The sequence below is a fragment of the Canis lupus genome, chromosome 10 (genome assembly GCF_048164855.1).
Source record: "Canis lupus baileyi chromosome 10, mCanLup2.hap1, whole genome shotgun sequence".
Taxonomy (NCBI): Eukaryota; Metazoa; Chordata; class Mammalia; order Carnivora; family Canidae; genus Canis; species Canis lupus.
Window position 1 is genome coordinate 56,838,024 of NC_132847.1, and position 26,153 is coordinate 56,864,176.

At 43.4% G+C, this 26,153-nt stretch overlaps 1 protein-coding gene and 1 long non-coding RNA gene across 12 annotated transcripts in view; both read right to left on the reverse strand.

Annotated features, from left to right (window-relative positions):
* TRMO (tRNA methyltransferase O) overlaps positions 1-26,153 on the reverse strand; it is a 197,039-nt gene that overhangs the window by 30,318 nt on the left and 140,568 nt on the right. The window lies entirely within an intron of this gene.
* The window catches only part of LOC140641729 (uncharacterized), a 37,264-nt gene that overhangs the window by 8,764 nt on the left and 2,347 nt on the right, over positions 1-26,153 (reverse strand). For 4 of the 6 annotated variants that reach the window (XR_012038332.1, XR_012038330.1, XR_012038329.1 and 1 more), the window contains exons 3-6: positions 19,260-19,407; positions 17,175-17,370; positions 6,487-6,644; positions 2,109-2,202 (exon numbers count right to left, since the gene is read on the reverse strand). This is a non-coding gene — a long non-coding RNA (uncharacterized lncRNA). The remainder of the gene's footprint in view (positions 1-2,108; positions 2,203-6,486; positions 6,645-17,174; positions 17,371-19,259; positions 19,408-26,153) is intronic. The other 2 variants (XR_012038333.1, XR_012038334.1) reach the window with 1 other exon arrangement.

Genomic DNA, 26,153 nt, shown 5'->3' on the forward strand with positions numbered 1-26,153 from the left:
CTATTCTTTTTTAGTGGTTCATTTTATCTTAAAATTTTTTAAAGAATTTATTTATTTGGCACAGGGAGAGAGAGCACAAACGGGGGAAAGGGAGAAGCAGACTCCCTGCTGAGCAGGGAGCCAGAGGCAGGATCATGATCTGAGCCAAAGGCAAATGCTTAACCGACTGAGCCACCTAGCTGCCCCTATCTTAAAAATTTTTTAATTGAGGTATTTTTTGTGAAGTATTACAAATGTCCTAGATCTTGATCTTGGTATAAACGGGTATGTTCCTTTGAAGTCTGACTTCTTTTGCTCAACCTAACGTCTTTGAGATGTATTCATGTTGTTGCATATATTAGCAGTTTGTTCTTTTTTATTGCTGGGAAGCATTCCATTGTGTGAATATATTGTAATTTATTTATGTATAGTAGGTTGTTTCTAGTTTAGGGGTATTAAGAATAATGCTGCCATGAATATATAGTGAACTACATTTCTCTGTGGTATATATTCAAGAGCAGAATGGCTGGATCATAGGGTAGGTGTATATTTAGCTCTAGTGTGCAATTCTGAAGAATGACTAAAGTTTTTCCTTCATAAAATCCCCCCAGATACTGTTATATACAGACTCTCAGACTGGTTGGATTCTGAACGTTAGCCTATATTCTAGTGCTCTAGATGGGCCCCACCAGATCAGCAGCCCCCTTTACAGAATAAATAAAGATTTTTTCGACCTTGTCTTTGCAATACAATACATTGGCACTGTCTCATACTTCATTCCAAATGTTGCTTTACATTTCACCAGACTAAATGCCCCATAAGGGCAGGTACTCCTCCATCCTTGTAATTCCCCTTGTTTGGCAACCAATAGATAATTGATGTTTAAAGATAAATAATCATTAGTTAACTGTTACTGTGTGAGAAATTATGTTAAAGCTCAGTGGCTTAAAACAACATTTGTTATCTCACAGCTTCTGTGGGTCAGAGATCTAAGAGCAGCTTAGCTGAGTGGTCTGGCTCAGAGTCTGTCATGAGATTACAATCAAGGTATTGGCCAGAGCTGCAGGTATCCAAAGGCTTGACTGGGACTGGAGGATCATCTTCCTAATTCACTCACTACTGGCTGTTGTCTGGAGACCTGCAAGCTGGTTTCCCCAGAGTAAGTGATTTGAGAGAGAACAAATAGTAAGCTGTAGCGTCTTTTATGACCTAGTCTCTGAAATCACACATGGTCATTTCCACTTTATTTTGTTCATTAGAAATGAGGCACTAGGTCCTGTCAGTACCCAAGAGAGGAGAATCAAGCTCCACCCCTTGAAGGAAGGAATAAGAAAGAATTTGTAGTCATATGCTAAAACCACCATCTCTAATAATAGTTAACATTTGTTGAGTACTTACTATGTGCCAGGTACTATACTATGTATTTTCACAGAGTATTTTGTTACAACCCTACAAAGGAGATACTACTTTCAATTTTTCAGACAGGAAACTCAGGTGCTGAAATATGAAGGAATTCGCCCAACATCCCACAGTAAATAACTGAGCTAGAATGGGAGCCCATAGGTCAGATTCCCAGAAATATTGCTCCTAACCATTAAATAATACAATGAACAAGAGACAGTGGAAGAGTCTATGTATTTAGGGTTCTCAGATGCAGTGGTAGGTTGAATGGGAGACCCAAAGATATGTCTGTGTCCTAATTTCTGGAACCTGTGAACACTACCTTATTTGGCAAAAGATATGATTAAGTTAAGGATCTTGAGAGGAGGTGCTTACCCTGGATTATCCATGGAGGCCCTACATGCAATCACATGCACATAAAAGAGAGCCAGAGGGAGTTTTACACAGAGGAGCAGAAAACAGAGAGGAAAAGGTTATGTGAAGACAGAGGCCAAGATTGGAGTGATGCAGACACAAGCCAAGGAATGCTGGCAGCCACCAGAAGTTGGAAGAGGCGAGGAACACATTTGTACATCGTCCAGAGGAACTGCAGCCAAGCCAACACCTTGATTTGGGACATCTGGCCTCCAGAACTATCAGAGAATAAATGTCTATAGTTTTGAGCTACCAAGTTTGTGGTACTTGATTACAGCAGCCTGAGGAAACTACAGATATAAAGTATGTCCTACCTCTCTGTTCAGTGTCACTCTTGATGGCTGGAATGAAGTGCTCAGGCTTGTCAGCATGGTTCTTGTCTTTGGATCAACGTGGAATCAACTCAGCCTGAAAGCAGTAAAACAAACAAACAAACAAACAAACAAAAAAAACTAAAATCAAGTTAAAAGGAGACAAAGAAAATTGTATAATAACCACCTACATTGTTATTACTAAACTTGAGTTTTACTCTGAGCTTCCTGGTAGCTGTGGCTAAAAGAGAATCTAGATGGATTTTATAATTTTCATTTTCTGATAAAAAGGACCCCATCTGTTCTTCAAAAAAATACACATCTTTCCCTCATATTACATATTAAGAACAACTGAGCAAATGTGTCTTCACACACTGAACAAAGCAAGAGATAAAATACCAAGAGTGACTTCAAGAAGATCAAGGAACTATCCTCATGTGGAAGTTCCTGTGTAATCCCTGGATAAAAACTGCAGCCTAACAGAGAAACACAGTTCAGCATCACCCAGGCTGGCACCCAGAAATGACAGCTCATGTGTATGCAGGGCGCCAAAGTTCACAAAGTACTTTTACATCCATTATTTTACATACACTCAAATGGCTCTTGAGAGCCAGGCAGGGCAGAGAGTGTAATCTGAACTTACAGATGTAGAAACCAAGGCCTAGAGAAGTGAAGAGATTAGATTCCCCAAGGTCACACAGCTGATGAGTGAACAGGTTGGGTTTCAGTGAGGCTCCAAGAACAAGTCTCTAGGTTTTACTCAGTGCAGATGCCTCCTATTGCTCTACAAGGACCTCATGCCCATCTGTCTTAAATCTCCAAGCACACTGAGCCTTTGTGGGAACAGTCTTTCTCTCACACTTCTTGGGAAGCCCCCAGTACCCACCCAGGGCTGGTTGGTGAAAGACCATACCTCACCCCCATCCTGCTGGTCTTTCAGATTCCCAGGTTCTAAACCTACTAAGAAGAGTCTCTTAAAGGAGAGTTGTTGAGGCGGGGCTAATAGCAGAGCTCAGACCTAGCAGGAGGAAGAGAGATCCAAGAGTGAGGGTGATGCCAGCCCAGCAGGGGTGGGGCCCCGGGCGCTGTCCGCCCTGCAGTGCTGACCAGCATCAGGTTACTGGGAAAAATGGGACCCCAGGGGAGGACAGGTTTGGATTCCCATCTCCCACCCTTCGTGTCCAGAGGCTGACAGTATTGGAGTCATTTCATCAGCTGAGGGACCGGGAGGAAAAAGAGAAGGACTGGCCATTACTGCTCCGCTTCCGTGCTTTCTCCCCACTCCATTCCCTTTGGTGCCTCTTTCTCCCCATTATCCTTTCCTTCTTTCACACGATTCCCATCTCCTTGCCATTCCTCTGGAGTCACTTTATTTCTATCCTCCTATATACTTATCTACTGTTTCTTTCATCCTTCTTTCCTCTTCACCTACTAGCTGTGCCACTGCTTGTAAGTTTCTTAACCTCTCTGAGTGAAAGTCCTGACCTCATATGGGTGGTTGTAAAGCTCTGTGGCCAGAATAGAGAAAATGCTCAATCCAAATGCATTACCCTCAGTCATTTCCCTTCCTCCCAGAGGGGGTGAGGACACCACCTTAGCTCCCTTTGCCTCCCATAACTGAGCTCAGCATGCTGATTGCTCAACAACCACTGAAGAAAGCCTGGGGGCATGATCATCTTCCACCACCTATGGAGACAGATCCTGGTCCAGGGAGTCTGGCTGCACCCAGCAGGGCAGGGGGGTGACAGATGATGTTTGATGAAGATCTCTAGAGGGGAAGGGAATCATGGTTTATTACATGCCTACTGTGTGCCAGGCATGTGGGTAAACACTTTGCATCCATTATCACATGTGGTCTCTGTGAGAACCCTATAAGCAGGTAATATTACTAGTACACTTGTTGATAGATGAGTAGAGAGATCAGAGAGGTGATGTGACTTTCCCTGGGTCAGCTATTAAGTGGTGAAGACAGGTCAGTTTGACTCTAAATGCCACGCTCTTTAACTTTCTACTATGGGAAAATTCAAATATAGAAAAATAGATAGAATAACATAATGAACCCCCATGTACCTATCACCTAGCTTTAGCAACCAACTTTGGCCAATCTTGTTTGATTCCTACCCACACCCACAGCACCCTTTCCTTATTTTGAGGCATACTTCAGACGTTATATAGTTTTGTCCATAAATATTTCAGTATGTGCCTTTAAGATATAAGGTTAATTTTTAAAGCATAGCCAAAATACCCTTATTATGCCATAAAACTATGGAATAATTTAAGATGATCAAATGGTAGGACAGCTTTCTCATTTCCATTCATTGTCCTTTTCTGCTCTTTTTGCCTCTTTTAATAAAGATAATGATACCTCATCCACTGCAAAGCCCTCCCAACACAATTTCTTATTTAATGCTTGTATCTGCCCTCGGAGGACTTTCCTCACTCTGGAAATGAGCAAACTGAAGCTCAAAAAGGTGAATGGACTTGCCCATGGTTACACGGTAGATTAGGGCCAGAGTCTGGCCCTGTGCCTTCCAGCCCTTGCTTCTTTCCACCCCAGAGGTCATCAAGATGGGAGATTTCATCTATCAGGTTTGGAGGCTCAGGGGTACTCCTGGAGCAGATTGAGAGACACTCCCACCAATGGCAGCAGGCTGGATAGCATGTGTTCCCAGTTGAGGAAGGACAGCCAAGTTCCTTTCTCTGGGTAACAACAGGACTAATTCCATGGCTCAGGCTTATTTGCGTGCAATAGCTCCCCAAAGCCCGGGCAGCGGCTAGGGCTTACCATCTAGCCTCCTGAGCGGCATGCCTTAAGCCCCCTGCACTATGGGAGATTGGATGCTGAAGCCTAAAGGGCAGGCACAATAGCCAGATCACTCAGCCAACCTTACCCTAATTCTACTTTTTGCCTAAGTGCAGGTGGAGGGCAAAGGTCTCTCTGTTTTTCTTCTGGGAGCCTCCTTGCCTAGCCAGCCCTGCACATGCAAAGAATGCCAAGGATTCCATTCTAAATCCCCTGGCTTTTATGGCTAATTCTTCCATTAGACTGCAGGCTACAGAGCAAACCCCTCAGCCTGGCGTTCAAGGCCTGTAGTCTGCCCAACATCACTGATATAACCTGGATAGAGACCCATGGGACAATGGGACAATTTCAGGTGGCACAAACAAAGCTTTATACTAGCTAATTCCCCAAATTCTCCAGTTAGAGCTGTGCTTCTTTAGCTTTAGACTATATTCACCGTTTATTTTTTTATTTTTTAAAAGATTTTATTTATTTATTCACGATAGACATAGAGAGAGAGAGAGGCAGAGAGAGAGAGAGGCAGAGACACAAGCAGAGGGAGAAGCAGGCTCCATGCCAGGAGCCTGACGTGGGACTCGATCCCGGGACTCCAGGACCGCGCCCTGGGCCAAAGGCAGGCGCCAACCCGCTGAGCCACCCAGGGATCCCCTATATTCACTGTTTAAATGGAAGCATTGCTCCTGCCAGTAGTGTCCATTAAGTCTTTTTCCATAGCTCAAATGTAGTGCCCTAATAATACCACTTGCTACTTATTTGCCCATGTAGACCATGGCATTTCATTCCTCCATATCTTTTTTCATACCTTTGTTCCTCTCCCTGGAGCCTTAACTTCTTCTTTCTTCATCCATTAACTATCACAGATACCTGGACTCAGCTGAGCCATCACCCCCTCTGGAGAACCTTCCTGAATGCCTCCCTCCTCTCGTAGCCTTCCCAGCCTCCACAATGGATGAAGGGCCCTTTCATGGGTTTGACTTGACTATACCACTTATCTTGCCCGTACTGTAGCCAGCACATTGTGAGCTTTTCCAGAGCAGAGATCAATATTGTTCTTCTCTGTCTTCTTCCAGCCTGAACACAGGGCCTGGTATGTAATGGGATCTCAACCAAAGGTGCTTGTTGAAATATTTTATTTCATTGAACCCTTACTATAGCTCTATAGGTTAGGCTGCTCAGGAATGGTGATTCTTCCCATTTCACAGAAGTGTAAGTTGAGACATGGAGAGGCAAAATGCTGTGTCCTGGGAACCCAGGGCTGAGAGGAGGCCAATGCTCTTATCTGTGTCTCTTGCCTCCTGGTTCAGCCGCTCATGCTGTTGCCCTCCAAGAAGTGCCCTGGAGGCCCAGGGCAGAGAAAGTGAGACAATGCAGAGCAGGATGCAGTACCTCTGTGCACTGTGGAGCAAGCACCCATGCCCAAACACCTCCAGCACAATCCCCTGTCACCACAGGGTAAAGCCTCAATTCTTTATCCTGGCCTTGGGGCCTCCCACAACATTCCCCAAGCCCACCTCTCCAGCGCCATCCTTTACGATTACCTCTCAGATGCCCCTGCTGCCACCACACCAGCCTACTCACCCTTCTCTGGGCTCATCTGAGTTTTCAGGCCCCTGTACTCAGTGTCCAAGCTCTATGTCCATCATGCCCCAAGACACTGTGATCAGCACAAGTGGATAAAGAGGTGGGCAGGTGTTCACAGGAATCTTTCAATGTCAGGGTGACGAATCAGCATAGTGCTCAAAACAAGCAGAACAATCAGTATTTTCCCAAACTGTGCTCATGGAATAACAGCACCCTAAGAGATGCTTATAACTATTCCTCCACAAAAGAGCCACATGGACAATATTATAATGATCTCGCATGTACTGAGTGTTTGTATTTCAGGCACAGCACTTTGCATGAAATGCTGCATTTCAGCCCCATAACACTGCTAAAGCTGCAGGTCAAAGAGGCTAGTGAACTTCTCCATGGTCACACAGCTAGAAAGTAGCAGAACTAGGATTCAAAACCTAGCTGGTGCTCTCAGCCACTTTGTGAGCCTACTTTTATCTGTCTACCACATTTTTCTTTGAGGAAATTCAAGGTATAATTAACATGTTAAACATCCTGAGGATTCTTATTTAAATTTAACTAAATATTGAAGTCCAGAACAACCCCCTTTTCACCACCACCTTTTGTTCTACTGAATGCTATTAATATCTCACAGAATGTAAAGTTTCCCTAAACAGTTTGTAAAATGCTGGGCTAGAAAATATCCCCTCCTATTGTCCTAACAACCTGACGGCATGGGATGGAACTGCTGAGGGAACCCTGGAGACCTCTGAGCAGAGCCTCTTTACTGTACACATGGGGTTCTGAGGCCCAGATCGTGGCAAGTGCTCTTTGAACAGCCAAGAAGGCAGGGAGCAGATTTCTGACTCTTTCCTCAGGGCCAAGAAAGGCCTTTACTTAAGACTGGCTAGTGGGGGTGGTAGTCTGGAAACCTCTCAGAAGGTGGAATTCACACACCTTCCTGTAGAGGCCGCACAGGTTTCAAAGGATAGTGCTAGCAGCAGCACCATATTGTTGGGGGGAAAAAAAACTCCCTAAGATCTGGAGACCACAAAGCAGGAGGCTTCCACAGATCACATCAAATTTAGAACGGGGAACCCTCTTGCACTGTTGGTAGGAATGTGCAATGGTGCAGCCACTCTGGAAAACTGTGTGGAGGTTCCTCAAAGAGTTAAAAAATAGAACTACCCTACGACCCAGCAATTGCACTGCTGGGGATTTACCCCAAAGATACAGATGCAGTGAAACACTGGGACACCTGCACCTCAATGTTTATAGCAGGCATGTCCACAATAGCCAAACTGTGGAAGGAGCCTCGATGCCCATCAAAAGATGAATGGATAAAGAAGCTGTGGTCTATGTATATGATGGAATATTACTTAGCCATTAGGAATGACGAATACCCACCATTTACTTCAACGTGGATGGAACTGGAGGGTATTATGCTGAGTGAAGTAAGTCAATCGGAGAAGGACAAACATTATATGGTCTCATTCATTTGGGGAATATAAAAAATAGTGAAAGGGATTAAAGGGGAAAGGAGAGAAAATGAGTGGGAAATATCAGTGAGGGTGACAGATCATGAGAGACTCCTAACTCTGGGAAACGAACAAGGGGTGGTAGAAAGGGAGGTGGGCGCGGGGATGGGGTGACTGTGTGACGGGCACTGAGGGGGGCACTTGACGGGATGAGCACTGGGTGATATGCTATATGTTGGCAAATTGAACTCCAATAATAAATAAATAAATAAATAGATAAATAAATAAATGAATGAATAAATAAATAAATAAATAAATAAATAAATAAATAAATAAATAAATAAAAATTAGATTGTTGGGGCACCTGGGTAGCTCAGTGGGTGAAGCATCTGCCTTCGGCTTAAGTCATGACTCCAGGGTCCTGGGATTGAGTCTCACATCAGGCTCCCTGCTCAGCTTCTTCCTCTCCCACTCTCCCTGCTTGTGCTCTCCCTCAAATAAATAAAATCTTGAAGAAGAAAAAAAAATTAACTCCTCCAACACAAAGGGACAAAGGCCCAGAGGGAACTGGACTTGTCCAAAGCCACACAGCAAGTTCAAAGCAGAGTGGAAATAGAAGTCAACCCTCCTGCCTACTGCTCCAAGGCTCTTTCTGTCCTTTCTTGTAACTGCCGTTGTACTTAGCTATCCCCTCAATCTGGCCAGAGACTCCTCAAGAGCAAAGGTAGTGTCCAAATCATGCTTGATTTCCTGGCTACTGACATTTAGGGCTAAAGAAATGTGACTAAATGAATAAATAAAGAAAACATTTTTTTTTTTTTTACCAAAAACTGGCTGCTTCTGAAAATGACTAATTCTTCAAAGGATAAATATTTGCTATCAAAGAATAAGAGCAACACTTATGTTTAACATACATATGTGTGTGTGTACACACAGTCAAACCCCAAACACTGCTCTAAGCATTTTATCTATATTAATTTATTTAAATCTTACAGTGACCATAAGGATAGGTATCATCATCATCTCCATATTGCAGATGAGAAGAAAAGTGTCACAAATACATAGGTAGCTTGTGTAGTCACACAACTAATAAATAATACAATCAGCATTTGAACCCAGGCACTATAACCCCAAAAGCTATGTTCTTAACCACTATACTATACTACCTCTCAAAAGTGCTGTCTTTACCAAACAGGTCCTACATGGCAGGCACTTTGTGAAAGCATCATTTACATTATCTGTAATGCTCACAGCAAAACCCTGAGATAAATATTATTTTTCATTTTATGGCTGGAAAAATGAAAGCCCAGAGGTATAAAAGGATTTAGTTGTCTAAAGCCACACAGCTAGGAAGTGACAGACTTGGGATTTGAAGCCATCAATTTTAGTGATATGCCTGTAGTCATCGCTCATGGTTTATAGCTAAACTGTCATAAGCAATTCAGTCAAAACTTAAGTAAAAGCCAGTGCACTGTGTCATCTTCCATAATATCGTGTGAAAAATTTTCCTTCCAATATATCTTCCTTTTGTTGATTGGTTTTGTTCCAAAGTTTGTTATTTATTAATTCATTTGTTCATGCAAATACTTATTGGATCTCACATACACACACGTGTACGTACACGTGCTAACCCCTACCTCGTATGAGTGATATGGCAATAAAGATGACAGACACTGTCCCTTCTAACCCTACCTGCATAAAGCTTACATTCCAGTAAGACAAGTCATCATTGAACAATTCATTTCACAATTAATTAGCAACTTAAAACGGTTGTGATTCCTACAAAGAAGAGGTAGAGATGGTTATACTGTGATTGGCTTCTGCTCAGAGTAGAAAGTTGTGGTTAATCTGCTGCATGTTTTGAAAGCTATTATTAAAATTAAATTCCATAGCTCCATATGGCAGTTATATATATATATATAGAACAGGCAAAGATAAGTTCTTGCTTATCTGAGGGAAATAAAAGGGAATCATTGATAAACACATATTCCTGGAAAACAAGACTACTTTTTTTTTTTTTTTGAAAAACAAGACTACTTAAGAGTAAATTAGAGAGAAGATAGTCAAGAGATATTCCCAAAGAATATCTTCTGAGTGGCTCCTATATGATGGAACTCTCTGGGTGGGGGGTGGGAGGTGGGAGGTGTTCCCCACCAGTGCCATTAAGGAGGAGTTATTATGCCAATTTAAAGAGGAAAAAACAAAGATACTGAGAGGTTAGCCAATGCTATGGAGATAAGTCACACAGCTACCAAGAAGGAACAGGATTCAAGCCCAGATTGATGTGACAGTAACAGAATCTTTCACTGAATTCTACCATATTTCTTTATCTTAAAAGCTGATCAGCTAGGAGTTGAAACTTTGGCCTCTGACATCATAAGTATGCAAAGTCTTCTTGTCAATACCATCTCTCCGCCATGGGGCCCTGAAGAAGAAACATTATTTTCTGGGACCCAAGAGGATGAAAATGAGAAGATCCCGCATGATGCAAACCACAGTTGTGGGGGAAATTGTTAATTACCAGAATGATTGCATTCCTTTCCTCTGAGGTATAGGCTTCTCAAACAAAAAGCTTTAATATTTTGTTTATGCAAATGGAGAAAGCATTCTCCATCTCTCAGATAAGATGGGCTGAGTGGGGTCTTTTCTCTGCCTTTCTACAACATAACCAAATATTTTCCTTCTTGAAGGCAATCCCACTTCTTCGTGTACCCAAAACCTTGCCCAAAGTTCCTGGCCCCAATTTCAGGAGCAAAACCATTTCCTACGAATCCAGTTTTCTCACAGCTTGAAAGGGACAATGAGGCTTCACTTTGTTTGTTTATTTGTTGAAGAAAAAAGGACTCATCCTCTAGCATGGGGACAATATTCATTTGTTTGCCCACACGGGCCTGCCCCCATAAATGCCTTTTCTCATCAGCAATGAACACTTCAGAGCATTTTCCAACACTGACGAAATTCAACTCTGGAATAGGTAAGTGTAGACTGTGCCTTGGCCAGTGTGCCTTCCTAGAAGCCTACTGCTCCCATCAGCCCCAACTGCCCGGCTGTGGGGGTCTAGGGAACCTGAGTGTCCAGTGAGCTGTTGCTCCCACAGCAGACATTCTGCCTCCTTGAGAGTGAACAGCGAAGAGGGCACTCGGGCAGGCATGTACGAACAGACCTCCTTCCTAAGGAGCTTGCCTTTCAGGTTTCCTAAGAGCTGATGTGCCTGTGGATTCTATAATGAGAAAGGATTTGTTTGTTGAAGGATCTTTTCAGCTTTATTGCTTAACTCAAAGGTGAGAAGGGGGTGGGGGCAAGATGAGAATTATTCTCCTTTGCTTTTCTTTGCCTTCCCAAATAGTCCAAATCTAAGCTTTGTCTGCAGATGCCCTGAAATAGCAGCCAAGATAGTTTTAAGGATGTGCAGATAGAAGCTCTAGTCCTGAGCTGGCCCCCTAACCTATGAGACCAGGGGCAAACCTTACCCTTTCTCTGGGCTAGAGTTCTCCCACATATACAATGAGAAGGTGGGTACTATTATCTGTGTCTCGGTTCTATTATCTGTATCTCAGTACAATGGGCGTCACAGTAAATATCTGACTTCATCTTCCTGGCTGTTAGAAGGATCAATATGTTGGGATTCCTGGGTGGCGCAGCGGTTTGGCGCCTGCCTTTGGCCCAGGGCGCGATCCTGGAGACCCGGGATCGAATCCCACGTCGGGCTCCCGGTGCATGGAGCCTGCTTCTCCCTCTGCCTGTGTCTCTGCCTCTCTCTCTCTCTCTCTCTCTCTCTCTCTCTATGTGACTATCATAAATAAATAAAATTTTAAAAAAAAGAAGGATCAATATGGAATAATGTCAAGTAAATCAGATCTGAGACCTGAAGTGGCTTAATTTTGACAGTTAATATGTTAAAACTATACAGTAGGGGTGAGTTCTCATTGGTTTTGAGATTTCCTTTGTACAACATCTTTGTACAACAAATATATTTTATTTATATTATATTTATTTTATTCTTTTTTATAACTCTTTTTTATTTTGGAAAACTTTTTACAGAAGAGCTTCAAAAGAAAGAACAGAGGGTTCCCATGTGCCTTTCATCCAACTTCTCCTGATATTAACATCTTATGTAACTATTGTACAATTATCAAAGCTAAGAAATTAACTGTACATTAAACTATAAATTCACTGAAATTTTGCCAATTTTTCCACTTAGGTCCTTCTTTTTGGTTCCAAAATCCAATTGGAATTGGTCACACATTATATTTAGGCACCATGCCTCCTTACACACCTCCAATATGTGACAGTTTCTCAGTCTCTTTTTTTTTTTTTTTTCATTATCTTGACATTTTTGGAGAGCACTGCTCAGATATTTTGTAGAATATCCTCAACTTGGGTTTGTCTGATGTTTTCTCATGACATGACAGAGCTAATGCATTTTCAGAAGATTGTCTATACAGGTGAAGTTCCCTCCTCCTTGCATCATAACAGAGGTATGACATAAACAATGTCATTACTCGTGAGGTTAATTTGATCAGTTGGTAAGGTAGTGCCTGCCATGATTCTGCACTATACATTACTACTTTCCTCTTTCCATACTCTGCTCAGAAAAGAAGGTGACTAAGTTCAGCTTACACTACACTCAAAGTTCAACGGCTCAGGAATTCAGTCTCTCCTCCTAAGGGAGAAATATCAAAGATTTTGTGGACCTATGTCAAAACTACATTTGGGGAGAGGTCCCCTTGAGGCTGTACAAATATCCTGTTTCTCCTTAAGGTTGTGCCCACCAATTTTATCATCATCAGTGGATCTTGCAATTATTACTGTGGGGTTCTAAAGGTGATTTTCTATTTCCCTCATTCCTTCTATATTTATTATTTGGAGCTATTTTAAAAGGAAGGATTAAAAGGATTTGGTTGGTTTGCTTGCTTGCTTGTTGGCTTACTTGCTTTCTGCCTATATGGACTCATGGATATTTATTTTTGTATCTCTTTTAGTTATAATCCATATTATGTGTATTTACTTTAGCCAATGGAGGCTCTTTTGGGTTGACTCATGTCCTTTTGATATGTCTGGTCTTTTTTTTATTTTTTTTATTATTTATTCATGATAGTCATAGAGAGAGGAGAGAGAGGCAGAGACACAGGCAAAGGGAGAAGCGGGCTCCATGCCAGGAGCCCGACGTGGGACTCGATCCCAGGACTCTGGAATCGCGCCCTGGGCCAAAGGCAGGCGCTAAACCGCTGAGCCACCCAGGGATCCCCCCCCCTTTTTTTTTTAAATACTTCCTTACTTTCTGGCACTACCTTAGGCTTTAGGATCATCTTGTATTTTCCCTGACTCAGTACTAGAACTGGCCATTTCTCCAGGGAACTTGGCTCCTTTTATTGGAAAATGGCATCTGGTAACCAAGATCTAGACTCTGAGTGTGCTCATGGCTACTGGGGTGTCACTGCTCCCTCAGCAGACAGAGCAAGGAAATTACTAACTCATAAGTACATGCAAAGCTATATTTGTCCTTCTATCCATCTTGTATATATATTAAAATAGACATAAATCCATACTGATACCTCCAACTCTAGTCTATTCCCAACAGGGTTCAATCTAGTCTTCCGTATGTTCACGTGTGGCTTCCTCTCCAAAGTGAGAAACCTGGCTCCCATCATCTATGACTTTTAATTATTTGTTAAACTCTCATATACATGTAGTTCCAGAAAGCTAACTTCTCCTTCCATGAGAAACACATTTACCACATGCAGTAGTGTTTATGAACAGTTCTTTTTGTCTCTAGGCAAAGGTAATTCTTAATATTTAAAAGAAGGTCTGGATTCAAATGCCAGCTCTGCCACTCACTGGCTATGTCAATGTAAGGCACTCACTTAACCTCTCTTTCATCTGTTTACTCATCCATAAAACCAGAATTATGACCTCTATCCTACCTGCTTTGTACCCCTGATGGGAAGAAAAGAATTAGAAAAGAATATATAAAGGGGCTGAAAAATCGTCTAATCTTCCTCAACTGTCTGATGTTATCATAACATCATCATGGTCCCTGAGCTCCAGACTTGGGCCCTGTAGATGGCAGCTCCTGTCTTCTGAGTCTTGTCCTGCTCTAAGGCACATACAAGGGTCACAAGCATCCACTCCTTTCTGCATCCAATTCAGTGAGTCTGATCCAGGCCAAGCTGGGAGGGAGCCTAGTCTCTGGCTAAATAAACATGGACGCTAAGAGCATCTGGGCTCTTGGAGGCTCTCATTACCTGCTGGGGCATTTCAGCTCAGCTAGCCTAGACAGAGCCTCTTCTTCCACAAGCAGACCTCTGGAGGCGGGATGGGGTGTTCTCCCTTTGTTGGGAAGATCCCCAGCATCCTGAGATGCTTCATTCTCACTTTGTTTTGTAGACAGGCAGGGCCACTCCCCTCTCCTGGTCTTTAGTTTTCCTATCTGTAAAGATGAGTGTGTTGGATTAGGTGAGAAGTCACAAACTAGTAGCCAGATGCAGTGGACATGTTGTATTTGGCCTACAGGGCACTTTCAGTATTTTTTTAAACAGCCCTCACTTTTTTGTTGTTGTTGTTTATATTTATTCATGAGAGACACAGAGAGACAGGCAGAGACACAGGCAGAGGGAGAAGCAGGCTCCATGCAGGAGCCTGATGTGGGACTCGATCCTGAGACTCCAGGATCATGCCCTAGGCCGAAGGCAGGTGCTAAACGATTGAGCCACCCAGGGATTCCCCAACAGCCCTCACTTTTAAAGCAGTTTTAGGTTTACAGAAAATTGAGTGGAATTGAGTCCCCTATGCCTTTTCTCCCTACCTCCACATCGATAGCTTTTTCTATTATTAACATGGTTTGTTAATAAGGTACTTTTGTTGCAACTAATGAACCAACATATTCCTATTATTATGGATTAAAGCCCATAATTTATATTAGGGCTCAGTCTTTGTGTTGGTCAATTCCATGGGTTGTGACAGATGCATAATGTCACTCGCATATTCACCATTATAGTAGCATAGGAATAATTTCATTGCCCTAAAAAAAATCTCCTGTGTTTCATCTATTCATACTCTCTTCTTCTCCCAAACCCCTGGCAACCGCTGGTCTTTTCATTGTCTATAAAATTTTCTAGAATATTATATGCTTGGAATCCTACAGTATATAACCTTCTCAGACTGGCTTCTTTCGCTCAGCAATATGAACTTATTTCCCCCATGTCTTGTCATGACTTGATAGTGTATGTCTTTTTACTGATGGGTAATATTCCATTGTATGGATGGACCACAGTTCCTTTATCCACTTATTAGTATGATTTTAAGCTAGAATTATTAGCCAATAGTTAAGAATGAAAGGCATTATATTGAAATCCATATTTTCAGCTTCTCTTAAAAATAAGAAGCTTTGGCAACACTGAGTCTACCTCCCAGATGGCAACGAGGAGCTGGAATTGAACAGTAGAGGGCCTCTCACGATGGGGCAGAGTGACATGATCACTATAGTCCCCTCTTGTCCTCATGTGACCTGCCAGGTCCTGTTAAGCATTTAGACCAAGATTTGCATCTTATTAACAAAGAGGCTTCAGGCAAATGTGCTGTTTTTCACATGCACCATTCCTATCCCTTGATCCTGTCCCAGCCCTTTTCTATCCTGCTCTCTGTCCTGAGACGCTGACCCTGTAGACCACATTTCCCAGGTTCCCATGCTGCTGGCTTCCAGGTGGGTTTGGCCATAGGAGGCATCGCCCTGAGATAGAGGATGAGAGGAGAGAGTGACCACAGTGTAGTCCCATTGTGCACCCATGTTTGGGCACCTACTGTTGGGTAATAGCTGCAGCTCTTCGAGACTATGGCTCCTGTGGGGCAATCCTCCCCCGCAGCTCCAGCCCTCCCTGGACACTGGTGACTCCATACCCTCTCTTTGACCCTTGACACTGTGGCTAGCTCTGGGTTTCTCAAACATCTCTGGTGTATCTCCTTAATGCTGTTACTCCCCTATAAGTAGTCTTTTCATTGAGTCTGTTTGAACTAGCCTGTTTGACTCTGTTTGCTGCTGAGACGACACAGTAAGTTGCTTATTTTCTCTGTTCCTTGGCTTCCTCACCTGAAAATGGGAATCATGTTAATACCTATTTAATGAGGATGATGCAATTAAATGAGAAAATGTACATGTGATGCCTAGTGCAGAGCCTGGCATAAATAACTGCTCAATGACTGCTCAGTAGTAGTAGTATTATCATCATTATCTTTAGAATTTATGAACCTACAGCTTCATGACCTCTCTAGGCCCTTATAGCATGGATGGAATATGAATGAGTAACTTGCTACCCAAAAAATAAATCTTCTACTAAATCACCAGAGATTATTGTCAACTTTTGACCCCAAAGTAGAGTTGAAGTTTGGACAGTGTAAGTTGTAATTATCTCTTGCCTCACGTGACAGTAGCCACGGAATTCTCATTCCACTTACAGATAACAGCCAACATTTATGGAGCCTTTTCTCTGTACCAGCTAATCCAAGTCTTTATATGTAAAATTACATAACCACCTGTACACCGGTCCCTCCACAGATGAGACAATGAGGTTCCAAGAGACAAAGTAACTTGTCCAAGGTCGTATGGTCAGTAGGCTATCAAACTGGGACTGAACTCCAGTCTTATGCACTTCCCATTACATGCCCTACTGTATGGGCAGGGACTTATGGGCAAGGACTCTACCATAATGACACCCAGCATTTTCCTCACCACAAATATCTTTTCATTTCTAAACAGAAGCTTCATTCAGCAGTACAAATTCCCTGATCACATTAGCAAGGATCTTGAGACATAAAGTGATATTATTGAGGGTGGGGTCAAAGCCTACCCTTGACAACCCCCTTTCCTTGGCAGGTTCCTTCCCTTCACTTCCTGATGCTGACCAGGCTCCTGGAGCCTGCACCCAGGCTGATCTCTCTCTTTTTTTTTTTTAATAAAATAATGTTTATTGGTGTTCAATTTACCAACATACAGAATAACACCCAGTGCTCATCCCGTCAAGTGTCCCCCTCAGTGCCCGTCACCCATTCACCCCCACCCCCCGCCCTCCTCCACTTCCATCACCCCTAGTTCATTTCCCAGAGTTAGGAGTCTTTATGTTCTGTCTCCCTTTCTGATATTTCCCACACATTTCTTCTCCCTTCCCTTATATTCCCTTTCACTATTTATATTCCCCAAATGAATGAGAACATACACTGTTTGTCCTTCTCTGATTGACTTACTTCACTCAGCATAATACCCTCCAGTTCCATCCACGTTGAAGCAAATGGTGGGTATTTGTCGTTTCTAATGGCTGAGGAATATTCCATTGTATACATAAACCACATCTTCTTTATCCATTCATCTTCCGATGGACACCGAGGCTCCTTCCACAGTTTGGCTATTGTGGACATTGCAGGCTGATCTCTGACGTGTCTCCTTGTGAGACAGGAAAGACCCAGTCAGCTTGAGGAGTCCAGTGAGGAGGAAGCAAAAGAGTGAGGCTCAGACAAAAAGTCAAATCCCTCTGTTCAAACACAAGCACAAGTATTCGTGGAGTAAAAGAAAACAGGGATGAACAAGTCAGTCAATCCATCAAAACATCAGAGCTAGGGAACCTGCAGGGTCTGGATCCATATCCAGCTTCCCATACTTTAGTCTTCTTCCCTGTGGACTATGCTACTGCCCACCTGTCTTTTGGAAATTGTCTTGAAGACTGAAGGACATCACACATACATAGTACCAAGCATCCAGTGGGCCCTTGGTAATGGCTGACTTTGCCCCTCTGCCTTGTTTGACATCGCCTCCTCGTGTTCTCTGACTTTCTTTAGCCCTCTGGAAACTTTTCTGGGTGATTACAGCAATGATATCTTAGGATTATTATATTTGGGATTTTTAGAAAGCAAAAGGCTCAGAAACCTCAAGTTCTAAACCCTTAGATATATATTGATGTGTCTTAGCATTCAGCGAATTGCTGTGAATGGGCTTGAGAAATATTAATTGATTTAATGATTTTAAGTGTAGATACTTAAAGCTGGGATCACTGTCACCTCCCTCATACTTAGTAGGCACTTCGACATTTATGACAATCTCCAGAGCCCCCAACCACCTAGGAGGTAGGCTGGAAAGTATATGCTATCCTCATTTTATGGATGGGAAAACCAAGTCTCCATAAGGTTAGGCAACTTGCCAAAGGTCACAGAAGTCTCCTGATTCAGAATTCAGTGGTCTTTATATTCTCATGAGCTGCCTGCTTATCTGTGGTTGGGAAGGAAGGGGTATCTTTGAATTTTCTTCCCAGTAATGTATGTCTCAACCTCAGAAGCTAAGTTCCAGCAAGGGGAAGCACCTTTCCCAGGATACACACAGTGGGAACCAAAGTTGAGACAAAATCCAGGTTCTCCAACACTTTCCTTTGGGTTTTTTTCACTGTTCTACGTGCCTTAGATTCAAAAGGAAATAGACATAAGGCAGGAAGTACTCACAATTAACAAAATGAGACAAACACTCTAGGTTCTCACTTCAGAGTCCCCAATAAATCAAATTCCACCAGAGAGTGACCAGGAGAAGAGTCTCTGGACCAGAACTCCATGTGCCTGAAGGATCCAAGACTGAAATGTCTCTTAGGAGGCTGTCCTAGCTGCCCCAGAACTCAGAGATGGCATCCAAGCCCCAGAGCCCCTGGGTGAAGCCAAGCATGGGGATCCTAGGGTGCTTGGCTGCATACAACACTCTCTCCAGCACTTCTCCTGACCTAGACATCACAGGTGAGTGGATACCCAAGCAGGTACTGAGAAAGAGGGGTGGTCAGGGCTCCAGGGGACACTTGACTTGTCTCTCAGCGGAGCCAGGGACATGCTCCAGTGATGTCCACGGCCACTTCCTCCAAGGGCACACTGCCTCTCTGGAGCCTGCTTTGGCCCTGCCCAAACGACCAGTGGGAGATAGTCCAGGGGTCCTGCTCTGACTTGAGCAGCCAGAGAGAGCTGGGTGAATAGAGAGAGTCATGGAAAACTCATATGCTTACTTACTCAACAAATAGTCGCCAACTACGTGCTCTCTGTCAGATTGCACTGTGAATTAAGGATTTCATAGTAAATTAGACACAATGTTTGCCCTTGACAATATGGAAGATGTGTATCCAAGTAACCAAAATACAAAGCATAGAGTGTTGGGGCTCCAGAGTCTTGCTGCCTGGCCCAATCTCAGCCCAGTCCTAGGATGCTAGGGTGACCCTGAGCAAGTGGCTTACCCTCTCCACTTTCAGTATCCCTCCTCCACAAACTATTCTAAAAATGAAATAAGACAGTTGACTTGGGAGTACTTACCACAGAAGCTGAACAGTGAGAGATTATTACAAGAATTTCATAATTTCACCACCAGTGTAGATGCCATATAGTCAGTACCTTCTAAGTACCAAGTATTTGCTCAGCATCACATGTTGTTGCTCCAACAGCTATGATGCAGCTGTATTATCTGTTTTAGAGATGAGAAATGAAGGCTCAGAGAGGAGTTGTCACTTACCCATGGTCACACAGACTGTATATGACAGAGCTGGGATGGGGACCCAGGTCATTTGGATCCCAGACCCTATGTTCTTTCTGGACTGCCTCATCTGGCTTCCCTCTCCCCCTATGGTCTTTAGGGAACCCTTTCTGTGTGCCATGCTCCAAAGGTACAGAGGGAAACCAAACAGACCTGGAGCCATCCCTCACAGCCTCACAGTCTACTGGGGAGTAAAGCAACTAAGAATAATTACAAGCATAACAACTGTCGCCAAAGGGGAGGTCAGAGCCCCAAGAGGGTGTGAAGCTTGTCTGGGAATCAAGGAAGGCCTACTAGGGAAGGTAACCTTTGAGATAAAATCTGAAGGCTGACTGAGAGTTAGTCAAACAAGGAATCAGAGGGAGAGGACAGCATGAACTTTGGAGCCATAGGTGTTCAAGAAACAGAACAGAATGCACTGTTCAAAGAACAAAAAGAGACTGAGAACAAGGCTGTAGGAGGAAGCAGTACAGGGATGGGCGGGAGAGCAAGGCAGGAGCCTTATAACACATGCCAAGGAATTTGGACTTGATCCTGAGGGCCCTTGAGAGTTGACTTCGTAGGCCTTCAAACCCCTCATTTGATGTCCTGTGGCTTCCTCCTCTGCCCTCTACCTGGCTGACTCAGTAGCTGAGGAGTGAGGAGCGACAGAGCCAGCAGAACTGTGACTGACCACATAAGCTGAGGCCAGCGCAGAGCTGCCTAAAGGACAGGGAGGGGCCAGGGCAGGGCAGTACCAGGGACAGCTCACAGTGGCTCTCAGGACTCCTGCAGAGAGCCTTCACTCTCATTCATTCATTCATTCATTCAGTTTGTTGAGCGCCCTACTAGGAGGGCACTGTTCTGGACACTGGAGGATATGCAGAAAACTAAACAGGTGAAATCCTTCTTTTTTTAAATATATTTTATTTATTTATTCATGAGAATACATAGAGAGGAGAGAGAGAGAGGCAGAGACACAGGCAGAGGGAGAAGCAGGCTTCATGCAGGGAGCCTGACCTGGGACTCGATCCAGGGTCTCCAGGATCACACCCTGGGCTGCAGACGGCACTAAACCGCTGAGCCACTGGGGCTGCCCAGATGAAATCCTTCTTGAGATCACTTTCTTTGTGGTAGAGGGAGACAGAAAATAAACACTGCAAATAAGACAACTGTTAGAATGTGATTTGTGTATGGAAAGACCAAAAGCAAGGAAACAGATCAGAAGTGCAAGCAAGAAGGGGAGTGGTTATAACTTTAAATAGGATGATCAGAGAAAGTAGTATCTGGGCAAATACATGAATGAGGGGAAGGAAGAGTCAAGGGCACCCATACGGAAGAATGTTTCAGGCAGAAGGAAGAACAAGTGCAAAGTCCCTGGGGCAGGAGAATGCCACGCATGTCAGAGGTTCTGTGAGAAGCCTGGGGTAGGTGAGTAGGAGTGAATGATTTCAGGAGAATGGCAAGGAGGGAGTCAGAGCAGAGAGGGCCATTGTAAGGATATAGCTTTTACTTTGTGTGAAGAGCCACCAGGGAATTCTGGGCATAGAAGTGATTGTTTTTTGTTTCTGTTTTTTAGAAGAGAGAGAGGTGGGGAGAGGGGCAGAGAGAGAGGGAGAGAGAGAATCTTTTTTTTTTTTTTTGGAGAGAGAGAATCTTAAGCAGACTTCATGCCCAGCGCAGAGCTCAACACCAGGCTCAATCTTGATACCCCAAGATCATGACCTGAGCTGAAATCAAGAGTTGGATGCTCAACCAGTTGAGCCACCCAAGTCCCAGAAGTGACGTTATTGACTTGTATTTTACAGGACACCTCTGACTGCTTGGGTGGATATTAGATTGTGGGGGTAAGAATGGAGGCAGAGAGAACTGTTAGGAGGCTAGAGCTACTTCAGGTAAGATTAAAGTAGAAAAGTTGTGTTCAGTATAGAAAGGGTTAACAATATCAGCAAAGGAGCAACCAAGGGTATCACTGGGACCAAGGTGAGGCCAGAATAGAGAGGAAGAGAAATAGTCCCACCCCTGGCTCCCAGACGAGAGGGTCAGCTCCTATGTGAGTCTGTGAAACTGGGAAACTCAAAGAGGAAGGCAGGCACAAAGGAGTCCATGCCCTTAGAGGGAAACTCTCACTTCATCTTGCTTTCCCAAATCTGGTTTCTCTAGGCCCTTCTTCCCTAGATCCTGACTGTTGCATGAACCCCTTGCATTGAGTCTTGCTTCCTCCAACATATCCATGCTGCCCCCAAAGTTCTCTTCCAAATTGCATCGTGGGCACTGCCATTACATCATACAAACACCTTCAGTAGCTCCCGTTGTCTAGGGTAAAAGTAAGACCTCCAATCTGGCACTACCCTAACTGCCCAGCCTCACTCTCACCATTTCCCATCATATATTCAATATTCCAGCCATATTTAACTCCCTGCCTTTTCCTAGACAGGCCTCAAGCCTTCTCTGCCTTTGCTTACCATGTTTACTCCATTTGATACATCTTCACTATGGAGAGCTCTAGGAAGCCTTCCCAAACTGGATGAGATTACTCCCTCCTAAGAATTTATACAGCCCATGGGCCAGTTACCTCATTTCTACTAAAAGCCCAGAGAAGGGGGGTGGTGAAGAAAAGCTGAGTGAGTCTACAGCCGGCACCTCTACCATGCACACTGGAGCAGAAGGGCCAGTGTGTGAGTCCTGAGGCTTTTACCCATAAAAGAGCAGGGCCAAGTATTCCAGGCTAGTCTGAGGCATACTTGGCCATAATCCTTCAAGGCAGAGTGTGGAGAGAGCCCCTACAGATTATGAACCAAGAATTCCCTTGAGCAAACCACTATCCCAGCAAGGCAGAGAGAGAAGCTCCTGTCAGTAAATACCTGCTATATGCCTGCTATATGCCAGGCACTTTACCTACATTGTGTCCATTCCTCTTAGCAATGCTTTAAGGTGAGAGTTATTATCTCTGCTTTTCAGACAAAGATAATGAAATTCAGGGAGATGCTGCTGCTTGTCTGAAGTCACCTGTTTAGTGGTAGTGGAGCTGAAATTTGAACATAGGTTTCTCTGATGACTTCAGTCATGACTCTGGCAGTGCTTTGTGGGACAGGTGATATTTGTCCTGGGCTTTAAAATCCAGGTAGACTTGGTCAAATAATCTTTGACAAAGCAGGAAAGAATATCCAATAGAAAAATGACAGTCTCTTCAACAAATGGTGTTGGGAAAATTGGACAGTCACATGCACAAAAATAAAACTGAACCATTTTCTTACACCATACAGATGGAAGACTTACATGTAAGACAAGAATCCATCAAAATCCTAGAGGAAAACACAGGCAGCAATCTCTTTGACCTCAGCCACAACAATTCTTGCTAGACCCATCTCCAAAGGCAAAGGAAACAAAAGCAAAAATGAACTATTGGGACTTCATCAAGATAAAAAGCTTTTGCACAGCAAAGGAAACAATTAACAAAACTAAAAGGCAACCGACAAAATGGGAGAAGATATTTGCAATGACATAGCAGGTAAAAGTTTAGTTAGTATCCAAAATCTATCAAGAATTCATCAAGCTCAACGCTCAAAAAACAAAAAATCTAGTCAAGAAATGGGAAGAAGATATGAACAGACATTTCTCTAAAGAAAACATACAAATGGTCAACAGACACATGAAAAAATGCCCAACATTACTCATTATCAGGGAAATACAAATCAAAACCACAATGAGATACCACCTCACACTGGTCAGAATGGCCAAAATTAACAACTCAGGAAACAAGAGATATTGGTGAGGATGCAAAGAAAGGGGAACTCTCCCATTGTTGGTGGGAATGCAAACTGGTGCAGCCACTCTGGAAACAGTACAGAGGTTCCTCAAAAAGTTAAAAATAGAGCTATGCTACAACCCAGCAGTTGCACTACTAGGTATTTATTCAAAGGATACAACATAGTGATTTGAAGGGGCACATGCACCCCAATGTTTATAGCAGTGATGAACACAATAGCCAAAATATGGAAAGAACCCAGATGTCCATTGACAGATGAATGGATAAATTAGATGTGATTTCATTCAAAAAGAATGAAATCTTGTCATTTGCAAGGACATACATGGAACTAGAGGCTATTATGCTAAGTGAAATAAGTCAGTCAGAGAAAGACAAATACCACATGACTTCATTCATTATGTGGAATTTAAGAAACAAAACAGATGAACATAGAAGGGAAGGAAAAATAAGATGAAAATGGGGAGGCAAACCATAGGAGATGCTGAACTCTAGGAAACAAACTAAGGGTTGCTGGAGGGGAGGTGGGGGAGATCGGGTAACTGGGTGATGGGCATTGAGCACTGGGTGTTATATGCAAGTGATGAATCACGAATTTCTATCCCTGAAACTAACAGCATACTATATGTTAATTAAATCAAATTTAAATAAATAATTTTTAAAAAAATAAAAGAATAAAAGCAAGGTAGACTTTAGACATGTAGAGGGAAGATTGCAATGAAGGAAACATAGGGTATTTTAGGTGACAGGAACAGAATGGGAAGGGGGATATTTTGGGTCTATGGACTTAAAAATAGAGACAACTTTGTTGTTTTTAAAAAATAGAGTACGTGCTGGGGAGTAGCTGGAGCTAAGTCTGAAAAGGACAATTAGGACCAATTCATGAAAAAAAGTATTAAATGCCAGGCTAAGGAGCAGCCCCCTCCTCTTGTACCCAGAGACCTTCTAAGTTGATGGCCCCAGTGAGGAGAGTTAGAATAGAACCCAACAACACAGAAGAAAATGGCTTCTTGTATCATATTTAACCATGGAACTGTAGCAGCCTTTTGGAGGAAAAAATAAATAACACTTGGCAGCCTTTGCTTGATAGTGTCTAAAAAAGAGAGTTTTGGAGACAGATAGGCTGGTGGATCAAAATGTAATGCTCACCACTTAAATAGCTTTATTCTTCAACAGCTACACTAAGTCCCTAAGCCTCCCAGCACAAGGGAAGAGGTAACAGTCATCACTGTTCCTTGTAGAGGACAGATAACCCAGTCTGTGGGCACCTGGGCCCCCAGCTCAGACTCTGAGGATAATAGGGGACCCCATTTCTGGAGAGTGGCTCTGGAAGGACTCAAAAGGGCAGAGGGGCGGCTGGGTGGGGAGATGTGTCCTCTTAGATCTTGGGCCCACCCTCAATCTACTCTAATTCTGATACTGGAGCCTGAAAAGAAAATATATGGAGACCTACTGGAGACTAAGGAATGGATCTCAAAGGATCTCAATTTGCCCACCACTCTCAGCTCCTTTTTGACCTCCTAATTGCTTTTCACCGGTCATGTGCCATATGATACAGCTGCTACTACAGGGCTTCATGGTGTGAGAGCTGTTGAAAAGGCCACTTGTCTGTTCCCAGCCCATCCTCAACACCCCACAACCCACCCACAAGGTTTTATATGCCTAATGGCCTCTTCTGAAGGCCAGAGAGAACAAGGGAATTGCAGCCATGAAACTGGATTCCAAATAGAGCTCTTCTAAGAGTCCAAAACAAAGAAATAGCAACCCTGCACAGAGGGGTCTCCTCATGTTTCTTACCTTGAAGACCGCTTCCCATTCCTTTCTCTGAGACAGGAACCCCTCTGTCAGTCCTTCATCAGAGGAGCCTCCACTTTTCCAGTTAGGAAAAGCTCAACCCTTATCACAGGAATGGGACTAACCCAAAGTCAGGATGGTCCATAGTATACAGTAACTCTCCAGTAGTATTCCTCCCAAAGTCTGAGTCTAAGATAACCACACAGGGCCCCAGCAGGCAGAACAACACAGGGGGCAGGATGGGAAGGAAGGGCTTGGGCACTCCAAGGACAGTGCTCATCAATGTGTCTCCATCAGTATGGGATAAGGCTATTCATTCTTCCCACACATGAATGAGTGTATGCACATGTTCTCCCTCCCTCCCTCTCTCTCTCTCTCTCTCTCTCTCTCTCTCTCACACACACACACACAATATTCCAAAGCTAAATAATAATTCTTGAAGTCAGTATGGGATCTAAACTACTCTAAGAAAAATATTTTCCTAAATCCATATAATCTGCATAGATTCCTCTGCCGATGTGAAAATCCATCTTTAATATTATGCAAACAGTATCATGTCCCCTTTATTCTCAAGCCAGTTGGAGTTTTCTATCACTTGAAACTACAAGAGCCCTGATCAATGTCTCTGACCTCATTGTATTGGTTAAAAAGCTTTCTGTTGCAAATAACAGAAATGTATTATTTCACAAAACAAAGTCTATTGGTGGGATAACCTCCAGGGTGCATTGACTCAGGGGTTTAATGGTATCTTCAAGGTTCTTTTAAGATCCCCACTCTACCTAGAAAAGAAATGACCAGAGTGATTTCAGATACCACATCCATATGAAATATCCACATGACATCAACCTGAGGAAGTAGAAGGACCAGCTTTTACAACAGCTCTTTCTCAGGGATAAGGCAAGGAAACTTTCTCCTGAAGTTTCCAGCAGGTATCTCCTGTGCTACATTGGCCAAACTTGGATCTCATTCCTTTCCTCAACCAATGGATTAGGACAGAGACAACAACAAGAAAAATGGAATTTTCTTCAGATCGATCACACACATCTCTAAAGCTGGGGGTGAGAGTGGCCCCGGTGGCTCAGCGGTTTGGTACCGCCTTCAGCCCAGGGAGTGATCCTGGAGACCCAGGATCGAGTCC